The 12,259-nt window shown below is 37.8% G+C and overlaps 1 protein-coding gene across 1 annotated transcript in view; it reads left to right on the forward strand.

Moving 5' to 3' along the window:
• Nucleotides 1-10,247: 10,247 nt before the first annotated feature.
• Nucleotides 10,248-12,259, forward strand: part of LOC150077819 (uncharacterized) — a 45,643-nt gene continuing 43,631 nt past the window's right edge. Inside the window, exon 1 of the mRNA XM_090384372.1 lies at nucleotides 10,248-10,395. The gene's annotated coding sequence lies outside the window, so the exon portion shown is untranslated. The remainder of the gene's footprint in view (nucleotides 10,396-12,259) is intronic.

Raw genomic sequence — 12,259 nt, forward strand, 5'->3', positions numbered from 1 at the left:
TAATTGAACAAATCCACATCCGACTGTTGATGTTCCTGAGGACTAGGTACTCTTCATCCTGAAGCCTTAGCCCATTATATAAAACATATTAAAATTACCTTGCGTTAAATATTTTTTTTAAAATTTTATGTTTTTAATGAAATTCGAAAGCGTTTCTATAAATTTGGTTTTAATTTATTTCAACAACCCTTACTCCACACAACTTACTTTAAAAATCCATATCTAAAAATTAATTTGTAGAAGTCTATTGTCGGAATAATCCTAATTCTATTTGAATTATATATTTTTGGATGTCTGGTTTTTCTTAGGTCCTAAAAACTTCGTTAGCCCTAGGCACAGATCTAAAGTGCCTGATGGAAAAAGCGGCCTGAACAAATCACCTTGATCCACTTGATGTGAATGACATTCATATCAAGTGAACGAAGTACTGGACCTGTCATGTGTGGCACAGTGGGTAGGATCGCTGCTCTCCCCACACCGCGTGAAAAAGAGACGAGTTCGAGTCCCGTCGATGACGCCAGGAATTTTTATAGGCCTTTTTACACAATGTAGCTGAATTAGTCGGTCTCAGGCGTGGGTAGCATGATTTTTCGTACATAAAAACAGTACTGGATCATTATGGTGTATTAATTTAGCGCAAGTTGCTGATAAAATTAATGAACTTTTAGAGATGTGAAGAGCAGGCGTCTGCCTAATAATGAATGCGAGTTAGTAGTAATAGTAATAATGTCAAATGATGCAAGAAAGCAAGCTTATATAGCATCAGTCAAAAAAAAAAAAAAACGTTCACTCATCTGTACTCTACCCTCCAAGAATTTGTCTAGTTCCCCTTGAATTTATTCAACTCACCCATTTCCACAACAACAGATGGAAGCCTGTTCGAACAAGCAACTACCCACTGGCCACACATATATCCTGCAACTGTCCTTCCTCAACTTGAATTTATGCCCCCTCGTGTGTAATTTCAGCAAGTGGAAGAATACCATTAACATTCAGCTTACTCAATCCAGTCAAGGCTTTAAACACAGTGACGTAGGAACGCCTTGGCATTGGAGCAAGTGCCAAGGGCGCCGACAGGAGAAGGGCGCCACTGACAGACTACACCAATACAGTGTCAAGCTACTTCGACACCCGAGGCTAGCCGACGAAATGGCGCCCCTCGATGATGTCGAATCAAGATGACAGCACAAGGAGGGTGAAAATCAATTTTCCCACGGTGATTCAAGCCTGCATGCATCCTTACATCTGAGTACATACTGCATAGCATCATAGGTCTATTTGCTATCCAGAATTTAACGTTGAAGGGACCAGTCAGGCGATCGCTTCATCAGTGCATGTTCGAATGCGTAATAGTCACAATTCACGCAGTGTGTACAAACTGAATAAAGTTCTAAGTTATATTGTTTTTGTTATTGCTATATAAACAGGTAATCGTGAAGACATGCCACCAAAGAAAAAAAGTGGAAAGCTGCATAAAGTGGAAATTAGAAAAAAACATTCCACTAGTTTACAAAACTGGCTTACAATAAGCCACTCCAAACCTAAAAGTGACAAAGAAAACGAACATGATTCGAATGAAGATGAAACAAATGATGATGCCACTGAAATGGAAGTCCAAGAAAAAGCTCAAACAGTTGAAGTTATTTTAAAAGAATTAGAAAGTGTGGACAATAACCAAGGTATGGCAGAAGAAAACGATGGCAGCAATAATATTAACATGGAACATGTAAGTCTGAATTTTAATGATCCGACCACATGGAGCTTTAATACCCACAAAAACAGATCCCTTATGGTGCAACACGGTCCCCCCATAGTCTTAAATAAGTATCCTGTCATTAATGGCCGATGTTTCAATAATTCGTGGAAATACAAAAATGAAGGTATTGAAAATAAAGAGAGGAAATGGTTATTTTATTGCAAAATAAAAAACCACTCTCTTCTAAATCTCTAAGAAGGTGATTACAATAGAAGGTTGAGCAGAGCTTATTGTCCGAATGTTTAATACACCTTGGTCTGTCCACTGGCTATGGATACACAGAAAGCAGTTGACCAGTTCGACTTCTCGGTATGTGGGACAGGTAGTCGGATAGGTTTTACGGGTCCCACTTAGTTGCAGATGGTAATCTCTTTATTTTTTAATTCGGGCGTAACAACAGCACTATTGCTTGCTTGAAGGCAATGGGTGCGAACGATGTGTACTCAGTTAAGTCTCGAAATGCAGTCGTTATATGGAAAATTTTCTTCGTTCTACGAACGAAAAAAAATTTTCGTTTCCATAAAACAAAGAAATAAAAAAAAATTCAGTAAAGAATAAAATTCTATTTAGCGACTTCTAAAAAAATTCGGCAAAAAGAAAATATTTATCTCTAAATAGAAAAATTCGCTATACAGAAGTTTGTTAAAAAAACAAAAAAAAAAAACAACAAAACTATTATTTTAAGGCCATCCGAATAATGAAATTCATCTGCCTTGCTGCGTATCTTATGTCTGTTAATTGCGTGTATTCTATGGTCGATTTGTCTGTTTTGCTGGACGAAAAACCCCAGTTTCTGGGGGAAAAACCTTGCTATCTACATCTAAGACCGACTAACTCAGCCACAGAGTGAAAAAAGCCATTAAAGTTCCTCTCGTCATCGACGGGATTCGAACCCGGGCCTTTTCCACCCGATGTGGGGAGGACGGTGACGATACCACTGTGCTACCCGCGCAGGCGAAGTTTGTTAAACAGAGGTCCGACTCTAGTTATTATTTATTATGATTTTTACCAATTATCGAAAAAAGGCGCTTAGCCACGAATTTGCCAAGGGTGCCGAAAACCTAGCTACGCCTCTGTAAATGAAACACCTAGATCAGATCTCCCAGGAGGTGCATTGTCTCAAGATGCTGCAATTTTCAGAACTGAAGCCTCCAGACCTGTATACAGTACTCAAGATGCAACATAACCATGGCCTTATACAAAAGGATAATCACCTCCTTATCCCCGCTAGCAAAGTTTCTGTATATCATTGATAATCACATATCATACCGAAGTTTCTGTAGATCAGTTAAATGATTCTATAACTGAAAAGAAGCTGAAAGGGAAATTTCTGCAGCTTAAAGTGAAAAAGAAACCGTACCCCCCTGGCTAATGTTATTATATTGAAAGAATCAAAAAAAGTAGTAGTCAAATGTTTAGCTATAATAAAGAAATGTGCAAATATCTCGTTGATTCATAACGGCAATGCATAGGATGAAGTATGGACCGAGGATAACTATGGCCCGAGCAAATACAAACTATGGTGCCAAGGAAAATAACGGAGCCAATAGTTAAAGAAGAAATGAAAGGTAATCTTGATAGAAAGGGAAAGAGTGCTTGAGGCTAGTATGATTAACTATTATGAGGTCGTCACCAATGAACTGAATGAAAAGATAAAAAATTGATATTTTATGTCAGACTCAGATGCCCGCTGAAAGCAAAGTTGAACGGAGGGAACACAGTTAAAGCCATAAACACCTATGCAATCCCAGTGCTATCATACTCATTCGGAGTCATAGATTGGACTAACATCGAGCTGGAGGACATCATGAGAAAGACAAGGGCAATGATGACCAAAAACCGCCAACACCACCCAAAGTCAGCCATGGAGAAACTAACAATTGCCCGGAAAGAAGGAGGAAGGAGCCTGATAGACCTCATCGAGCAACAGAAAACAGCGATTGCTAACCTGAAGGATTACTTCTAGAAGCACACAGCAGCACTCCACCAGGCCATAAGGAAGATAGACAAACAATATATCCTACTCAGCCTAAGCGTGGAGTTCCCTCCCAACCAGGAGGCACAAACAAAACTAGAACGATGGGCAAAAAAAAACACATTCCATGGCAGACACTACAATGATCTCCATCAAGGTCACATAGATAAAATTGCTTCCGATGCATGGCTCACGAGCGGGACGCCCTTCACCTAGACTGAAGGATTCATGCTCGCCATCCAAGACCAGGTAATCAACAGCAGAAACTATATAAAATACATTGCCAAGCAGCCCGGAGTATCCGATAACACATGTCGATGATGCCATCTGGCCTCAGAAACGATCCAACACATCACCGTGGGATGCAAGGTGATCACTCAGATTGAATACATCCATAGACACGACCAGGTAGCCAGGATAATACATTCGAAGCTAGCACGGAAATTCAAGGAAAAAAAAAATTCTGATATTAGAGTCCCCTGTAAATGATTACATCTACCCATATAATTGTTTTGTCTGAAAATTGCGTGTGTCCTCTGGTCGATTTGCCTGTTTGCTCGACGAAAAACCCCAGTTTCTGGGGAAAAACCTTGCTATCTACGCCTGAAACCGACTAACTCAGCCACGAAGTGAAAAAAGCCCACTAAAGTTCCTCGCATCATTGACGGGATTCGAACCCTGGCCTTTTCTACCCGGTGTAGGGAGGACGGTGACGATATCACTGTGCTACCGCGCAGACTGCAAGGAAATACCAGTTGATCAAAGAAAGTGCACCATACTACAAGTATGAACCCCAGGCAGTGCTAGAGATCCCAACCCACAAGGTGTACTGGGACCACGCCATAATATCGGATAAGACAATCCCGCACAATAGACCGGACATAACCGTTGTGGAAAAGAAGGAAAAGGCTACCTATCTGATTGACGGTACCCAACACTGGCAACCTCCAGAAAACAGATGAGGAAAAAATCAGGAAGTACACTAACCTAAGACGGGAGATCAAAGAGATGAGGCATATGAAACAACTAACGACCACCCTGATCATCGTGTCAACCACCGGTATGGTGCCAAAGACCCTACATAACAGCTTACGTCTCACAGCGAACACCTACAAGGAACTCCAGAAAGTCGCGATCCTGAACTCCTGTAGGACAGTCGAAGAGTTTCTCGACCAACAGTAACACCAGTCATAACAACAACCACCCTGTGTGGTCGCAATATCCTTCATGAGGTGGAACTCCCAATCGGGGAAAATAATATAAGAGAATAATAATAATAAAGCCATAAACACCTATGCGGTCCCACTGCTAACACACTCCTTTGGGGTCATAGATTGGACTGACAGCGAGTTGGAGGATATCATAAGAAAGACATGGCCGATAATGACCAAAAGCCGCCAACACCACCCGAAGTCAGCCGTGGATAGACTGAAAATTGCTCGGAAAGAAGGAGGAAGGAGCCTGATAGACCTCATCGAGCAACAGAAAACAGCGATTGCTAACCTGAAGGATTACTTACAGAAACACACAGCAGAACCTGACTAGGCCATAAGGAAGATAGACATGTGGTATACCCTAGTCAACCTAAGCGAGGAGTTCCCCCCCCCCCCATCCAGAAGGCACAAACGAAGCTAGAAATTTGGGCAAAGAAGACACTCCATAATAGACACTACAGTAACTCCCACCAAAATCACATAGATAAAATTGCTTCCAATGCATGGCTCACGAGCGAAACGCTCTTCCCCGAGACTGAAGGATTTATGCTCGCCATTCAAGACCAGGTAATCAACACTAGAAACTATATGTAGACATGTATAGTATCTTCTGTACAGCGGCTCCAGGAACATTAGTTCATCTCCACCATGTTATTCTGTGAAGATACAAAACTCTGTAGAGTGGCCAGAAACATGTAGTGTTATGTTTGCGTATATTACTGTATGTGTTGTTTTGTTGTTTCTGGCCTCTTTGCCACCTGGTAGGCGATCTCCTGGAAAGCGTGCCCTGTGCCCGTCTACACCACGAGGTGGTGGGCCACAACCAGATATGTCCCTAGCCAAGTGGAGATAGACCATTACAATCTTTGTCTGTCCTGAAGAGAGTGAAGTCCCCCACCCACTGGACGTAGTGGGTGGGGGACTTCACTATACCAGTGGGTGTCGACAAATTCGTACCTACAGCTACCCAAAGTTAGAGTACCAGCATGGAGAAAAAATAAATAAATAAAATCATAATCACAAAAAAAATTAATTTAAAAAAATACATAAGTTAATTTTAAAAAATGAAAGTAAAATAAAATAAACTAAGATAACCAGAAACTATATAAAATACATCATCAAGGAGACTAAATGCATAAGGCATAATATGCTATGGGTTGAAATTAACTATATAATATTGGTGTAAATACATGCTAGTTTAAAACAACATGAAATAGTTGCAACAAAGGCAGAATACAGAATTTTTTTACTTTGAATATAATAACCAGCTTCTAAGAATTTTTTCAACATTACTTAATTGTTTATAATAATATTCTGTAGAAAATCACCTGTTCTTATCATCTAAAGCAGGGGTCGGCAACCTTTTTGATTTGAGTGAAGAGCCATTTGATCTAAATTAAAAAAAAAAAGAGAATCCGAAGAACCGCACTTCAGCTCAAGCTAGGGGGGGGGAGTTTTTTAAGAAATGGAATAGAGTGGAAAAGTGTTTTATTAAAAAATATATATATTGAAATATTATTTATTAATAATATTTCTAATTAATGTGACTTTTGCTCCTGAACTTCTGGAGCAAGTCTCTCAACATGAGGGAAATATGCCGTAATTTTCATCTTTAAGTATGCTGAGAGACTCTCATTGTTCAAATGGTTTCTTGATTTATTTTTAATATAGTTCATGTTCGAAAATATTGGCCCGTAGAAATTCGTCGAACCAAAAACTGAGAGAAGTGCAAACGCAAATATTTTAAAATTTGTATATGTGTCCAGTAAGCTATACCACGCATCGAACACAATTTGGTCTTGCTTTTTCAACTCATCCATCGGCATTCATTTATGTAGAACTGCAAGGGCAGCCTTTTGTCTCTCCATACCCTCAATTTCAGTTTTAAGGCATTTTAGTCTTGCACTCCACGTCCTTGATTTTTAAGTCCTCTAACTCCATTTCATATTGTGCTTCATGTGGGCTAAAAGTTAAAGAGCCGCAGGTTACCAATCCCTGATCTAAAGGAAAGTTATAATGTTGAACTTGTTCTAGATCGAGTTCTACTAAAAACATTCTAATACTGTTCGTTAACAATTTTGGCATAACCCTGGATCATGCATGTCATTTTCGAAACATTTACTGGTCAAATCTGGAGTATCACCTGTAGAGGTTCCTGTCATACATTCAACTTTTGATGAAATTTCTTCAATAGGCGGTAGATTTTCCAAAAAGCTGAAGGAAAAAATGAAATGTTTTCCTTCAGCTTCTATGGAATTTTGAGTGATATTTTGTTCCTCGCTGATTTTGTCATCATAGAAAGTATCTAACTGTGATTGCGATGATTCTCCAGTTTTTTGACTTTTTGCAGATGTTGGTTCAAAAAATTTTTTTATATTTTTGTAGTAACTTTTTTTATATTCTCCTCTTTTTCTAATTTTCTCTTTCGGTAGACTGCGCCAGAAAGTTTATTTTTTTCTGTCGGCCATCTAAAGAGAATGATTCAACAAATTGTGATTTAAATAAATAATATTTAACAAAAAAAAAAAGTAATTATAATTATAAATTGTCAAAAATTATTTAATTTCTATCCAAATTTATTAAAAATTTCATTTTAATTTTCCACCCCATTACTTAAGTGACTTAAAATTATTATTTACATTATTAATAACAATTATTATTTTAAGTCACTTATTATTAATTTAAAAAAATCTTTTATAATTTTTTGTTGAGATTTGTAATATAAGAATTATATAATTTAATGGCCTTTAGCGTCGGCGCTCCTAAATATTCAGCGCCCGGGTGCGATGCACCCTTTGTACCCTTTGCACCCCCGCCCTTTGCATAGCGGTACCCAACAGAAAACCTGCAGAAAACCCATGGGGAAAAAGTCAGGAAGTACACGAACCTAAGACAGGAGATCAAAGAGATGTGATATATGCAACAAGTAAGGACCATCGTGTGAACCATCGGTGTGGTGCCAAAGACCCTACATAACGGCCTAGCAGCAATAGGTCTCCCAGCAAACACCTGCAAGGAACTCCAGAAAGTCGCAATCCTGAACACCTGTAGGATAGTCAGAGAGTTCCTCGACCAACAGTAACACCAGACATTAACACCAACAGTAACAACACCCACCCTGTGTACTTGGTAGAAGTACGCGTCACGAGGTGGAACCCCTAATTATGGAGAAATAATATAAAAAGAGAAATAATAATAAATAAATAAATGACCTTTTACAATCTGGAAATATTTACCTTTCGATAATTTTTATTTAAATTCATGACTGGGGCAACAAGATTAGTACGATTATTCCGATAAACTTCTGATAAAAAGTATATTTTTACCTTTTTTGTTCTAAATATTTGCTTCCAGTTTTTACATTTTTGTATTCGAGCACTGCATTATACCGCAATCCTTAATATTCTTCTTAAAACATGGCTGTTCTTTACTATAAGAAATTATAGAGAGAAATTTGTAACCATTCTTCTGTCGCTCAAAATAAATTTTGAAATAAAAACTAAAACTGAACGAATAAAATGTACTAATCTATGGTACACATAACCCCAGGGGCTCACATCTGGTGAGTAGTAGTAGTAGTAGTAGTGGCATGTGATGCACGAAAGCAAGTGTATGAGCTTATGCAGCATCATCCAAAAAAAAAAAAAAATCACACACATCCAAAAAAAAAAAAAAAAAATCACACCATTCCCTCCAAATTCCTGTCCAGTTCCTCCTTAAATTTATTTAACCTCTCAACTTCCACAACGACAGATGGAAGTTTGTTCCAGCCATTAACCACCCGCTGGCTAAAGGAAAATTTCCGCACATCTATTCTATATCTGTCTTTTCTTAAATTGAATTTATGCCCCCTTAGGTTCGTAATCTGAACAAGTGGAAGGATCCCATCAGAATTCAGCGTGCTCAACCCATTCAAGGCCTTATATACCTCAATCAGATCACCGCGCAGGTGCCTAGTCTTCAGCCACTGCAATTTGCAGAACTTAAGCCTCTCTTGTTAAGAGGAGCCCTTCATTCCCCTCACCAATCTTGTTACCCTTCTCTGTACACGCTAAAGTAAATCTACACCCTTCTTAAAATGAGGCCTCCAGACCTGTACGCAGTACTCAAGGCGTGGCCTGTCCATTGCCTTATACAGAGGGACAATCACCTTCTTTTCCCTGCTAGCAAAATTCCTATATATCATTGACAAAACCCCATGACCTGCCCTGGCAGCCTGTCTGCATTGCTCAGAAAACTTCATATCTGACTGCACAATTACTCCCAGGTCTTTTTCATTTTCTACCACCTTAAGTGTAGTACCACTCAGTTGGTACGTTTCTCTGGGGTTACTTCTATCCATATGCAGTACTTTGCATTTGTCAAGGTTAAACTTCAGTTGCCACTTCTTAGCCCATCTGCCCAAATTATCTAGATCCTGTTGCAGTAGCACACTGCCATTACTGTCATTAACAACCCTGCCAATCTTTGTATCATCTGCAAACTTCGACACTAAGCCTGATATACCTTCATCAATATCATTGATAAATATACAAAACAACAGAGGACCCAACACCGAACCCAGTGGTACTCCACTAATAACATTAGTCCACGAAGAGCAGCACCCATTGATTACTACCCCTCTGTCTTCTCCCACCCAACCATCCTTTTATCCATTATAGTAACTTACCCTTAATACTATTCTGCTCCAATTTTTACAATAGTCTTCCATGTGCAACAGTGTCAAAAGCTTTCCTGAAATCCAAATATATAATATTAAAATTATTTTTTGCATCCAGTTCGTTTGTAACCACATCATGGGCTTGGCACACCCAGGGTTCTGAGCTGGATATCATTATTCTTCTCTTTCTTGGTGATTCCTTTCTACTTCTCTCTCAGGGTAACTGGGAATTTTTTTTTTTGGTTGGTGCAGCACATGGGTAATAATAATACTGACTGTACAGCAGACAATATGGTTGCATATTCTGTATAATACGTATTCGGTATAGTATTTTTTTTTATACTTGGTTATTACATTAGTTTTCATTATACAGTACACAAAAATTCGTATTTATAATTTAGTTTTAAAGTTATAAGTTTCTTATCTTTGAAATTTCGTTACAGAACATAGTTTTGAATTCGTTTTGGGGACATGTTCGTGCTATCACGTGTTGAAATTGCGTCTTTCAAAGTTATTTTTGTGTACAGTAGGTGGTGTCTTGGTTGTAGCATCATGTGTTTGGTATTTGATTTTGAATTAAAAAAAGTATTTAAAAAAATAGTCAACAAATTGTAAGCTTTTTGTTTTTATAATCTGGTTTTGGTTCATTTTCAAGTGAATTTAGTTTTAAAGAGCTCATATTTCCTGATTACTGAGGCAGTAAATAAGAATGACAGTGCATGCCCAAGAAGGCTTCCAGAAATGCCCGTACGCTTACTCTTTCGGAGTTATTTAGATGCCCAAGTAAAAGGTATGCTAAAAACTAAGTTCTAGAGAATGTTTTGATAGCATTCGGAAATTTTAAAATATTGCTTGTAGTGAATTTCGATTTGAAGTAACTGCCTTGTGCGTTGGTTGTGTGGAGCAAGGACTGCAAGGTGCTCCAGAAGAAGAGGAAAATTAGTGCCATTACAGCGTTGAATCAAAAGAGGATGGTGGGAGAGTTACTTATCCAGTATTAACATATTTGCATAAAAGTCAAATCGAAATATAGTTTGCTTCTTCCCCTGCCTGTTATAAATTTACCTTTTATATATGGTGTGAAAAAGGTGCTGTCTCATGCTTTTTGAGTTATTATTAGCCATATGGTGCAAGGAAGCCTGAGGCTTATGCTGCACCAGCAAAAAAAAAAAAAAAAAAAAATCAAATCCCAAGTTACCCTGAGAGAGAGAGAGAGAGAGAGAGAAGTAGAAAGGAATCAGCAAGAAAGAGAAGAAGGATGATATCCAGCTCAGGACCACGGGTGTGCCAAGCCCATACTCACCAGATGTGAGTCCATGGGGGTCATGTTTCCGAGCTGTTAACTGTATTCTGTAAAACTTTTTCCTGTGTTAAGCAAGGTGCTCCAATATATTAAATTTTGTTCAATATTCCCATTTTCTGCCCCTATTAAGCTTACAGTACATTAGGCATAACAAGAACAGACAGTTTTTAAAAAGTACCCTGATTTGCAACTAAGTGAGCAATGTGGTTGAAATTGAAAATATTTTAAATTTACACAGTATTATTTTTTTAATACATCTCGTTTAAGCTAAATATAATGTAATTGTGATGTCATTCAGCCAAGTAAAAAATATTTGTAAGCTACATTTAATTCACCATTGTAAGATTTGAGTTTTTTAAATGTTAGATTTTTTAGATTTGAGGTTTTGGATTTTAGATTTCAGAGTTTAGTGTTTATATTCACTACATACAAGGGTGGCTCTAGACTAGTTGTCAGTAACTGGCACCCTAGGCAAACCATGCAATCAGCACCCCTCTCTCAAACCCCAAGGGCAGATGTAGGTTGAGGTTTCTGATAACCTGAGAAATATTTTGCTGAGTGGGTGAGTTATTGCTTATCAGAATTATGGAGTAGGTCACCTTGACCCACTTGACACACATTAAAAAAGAATTTTGATGAAATATTTATTTTTGCAGTAACTGAAAGATTTGATATATTAAATTCTCTGAAGTGTAGAGTAATTATAATTTTCATTCCCTCTATATGCATCTGGGAATTGAAATAATATCATTATTTTATTTATTTATTATTATTATTATTTTTTTTTTCATTGTAATTTTTACCTCAAATTTGGTGTGCTAGGCAATTGTTTGCTTATATGGACGAGTCACTTCTAATTACCCTGTGTAGTGGGAGAACATATATATTATAGGAATGACCTAAATTAACAATGTATATAAAGTAGGATACATAATGACTAAGAAGGAATAGTATGATATAGCATAAATAGTACAATACAACATATATTACGTAATGATTACGGGAAAATGGCTGAAAATTCTGCAAGTTTATCAAAAATTTTCTGATGAAATGGGGGTAGGGAAGGTCAAAACACCTAAATGAAGGTGATTGGATAGTCTATGCAGATATAATGGAGTCATAATAATGGAGATTTGTACCGCTATAAGGAATGCAAAATTTGCTGTACTAATGGCTGAAAAATGGAGTACAAGAAAATGAAATTTGGAGAGAAATGAAGGAGAAATTTACTTGGTAATGAATCAGGTTTCGTTGAACCATACTTTAACCTGCCAGTAGTATCATCTTGTTTTGTAACATGAGTGGTATCATGTAGCCTGACAGGTCCCAGATTTTAACTTTAACATTTCAA

This window comes from Mastigoproctus giganteus, chromosome 11 (assembly GCF_048544385.1).
Source record: "Mastigoproctus giganteus isolate SK-2022 chromosome 11, ASM4854438v1, whole genome shotgun sequence".
In the NCBI taxonomy this organism is placed as follows: Eukaryota; Metazoa; Arthropoda; class Arachnida; order Uropygi; family Thelyphonidae; genus Mastigoproctus; species Mastigoproctus giganteus.